A 1,845-nucleotide genomic window follows, 5' to 3' on the forward strand; every position below is an offset into this window, starting at 1 on the left:
TGTGTACACGTACGTACACGTGTGTACACGTACGTACACGTGTGTACACGTACGTACACGCGCAAGACATTAAGTTAACTTATACAAACCCCCCTTACCCCCCATAAACTCATGTCATCTATTATACACTTATTTATGTCCTGCCAAACCCCAAAAACAGGACTAAGTGCATACAATACTCACAAGCTTTATTTAAATTGTATACAAATGTATTGCTACTCTAGTTAACTTAACACAACAGTCTTACACGCATTCGATCTCGTGGTCTATCTATAGATAGCATCCCCTTTTTTTTTCCTCTCATATTTACTATGTATTTTATTTATTATACACACTACAATTTCAGTATAAGTTAATGTAGCTTAATTAATAAAGCAAGGCACTGAAAATGCCAAGATGAGTCGCACGACTCCATAAACACAAAGGTTTGGTCCTAGCCTTCCTATTAGTTCTTAGTAGACTTACACATGCAAGTCTCCACGCCCCAGTGAGAATGCCCTTAAAATCAGCAGTGATCTAAAGGAGCAGGTATCAAGCACACTCTTAAGTAGCTCATAACACCTTGCTAAGCCACACCCCCACGGGATACAGCAGTGATAAAAATTAAGCCATAAACGAAAGTTTGACTAAGCCATACTAAAAAGGGTTGGTAAATTTCGTGCCAGCCACCGCGGTCATACGATTAACCCAAACTAATAGGCCCACGGCGTAAAGCGTGTTTAAGATACCTTTGCACTAAAGTTAAAACTTAACTAAGCCGTAAAAAGCTACAGTTACCATAAAATAGACCACGAAAGTGACTTTATAATAATCTGACTACACGATAGCTAAGACCCAAACTGGGATTAGATACCCCACTATGCTTAGCCCTAAACATAGATAATTTTACAACAAAATAATTCGCCAGAGGACTACTAGCAATAGCTTAAAACTCAAAGGACTTGGCGGTGCTTTATATCCCTCTAGAGGAGCCTGTTCTATAATCGATAAACCCCGATAAACCTCACCACCCTTTGCTAATTCAGTCTATATACCGCCATCTTCAGCAAACCCTCAAAAGGTAGAATAGTAAGCACAATCATTTTACATAAAAAAGTTAGGTCAAGGTGTAACTTATGGGGTGGGAAGAAATGGGCTACATTTTCTACCCAAGAACATTCCACGAACGTTTTTATGAAATTAAAAACTGAAGGAGGATTTAGTAGTAAATTAAGAATAGAGAGCTTAATTGAATAGGGCCATGAAGCACGCACACACCGCCCGTCACCCTCCTCAAGTAATAAGACACAACCATAACCATATTAACTTAACTAAGACACAAGAGGAGACAAGTCGTAACAAGGTAAGCATACCGGAAGGTGTGCTTGGATTAATCAAAGTGTAGCTTAACTAAAGCGTCTGGCCTACACCCAGAAGATTTCATTACTTATGACCACTTTGAACAAAAGCTAGCCCAACTAACCCCAAACTTAAGTATCACAGACATATAAAGTAAAACATTTAGTTAAATAATAAAAGTATAGGAGATAGAAATTTTAATTGGAGCGATAGAGATAGTACCGTAAGGGAATGATGAAAGACATCTTAACAGTATTAAACAGCAAAGATTACCCCTTTTACCTTTTGCATAATGAACTAGCCAGAAACGACTTAACAAAGAGAACTTAAGCTAAGCTCCCCGAAACCAGACGAGCTACCCATAAACAATCTAAAAGGATCAACTCATCTATGTAGCAAAATAGTGAGAAGATTTGTGGGTAGAGGTGAAAAGCCTAACGAGCCTGGTGATAGCTGGTTGCCCACAAACAGAATTTTAGTTCAACTTTAAATTTACCTAAAAAAAAA

The 1,845-nt window shown here is 38.2% G+C and overlaps 1 pseudogene; it reads left to right on the forward strand.

Moving 5' to 3' along the window:
• The first annotated feature begins 420 nt into the window (after nt 1–420).
• LOC144309610 (18S ribosomal RNA) lies at nt 421–1,375 on the forward strand (annotated as a pseudogene).
• The last annotated feature ends 470 nt before the right edge of the window (nt 1,376–1,845 follow it).

The sequence above is a fragment of the Canis aureus genome, unplaced genomic scaffold (assembly GCF_053574225.1).
Source record: "Canis aureus isolate CA01 unplaced genomic scaffold, VMU_Caureus_v.1.0 ptg000129l_RagTag, whole genome shotgun sequence".
Taxonomy (NCBI): domain Eukaryota; kingdom Metazoa; phylum Chordata; class Mammalia; order Carnivora; family Canidae; genus Canis; species Canis aureus.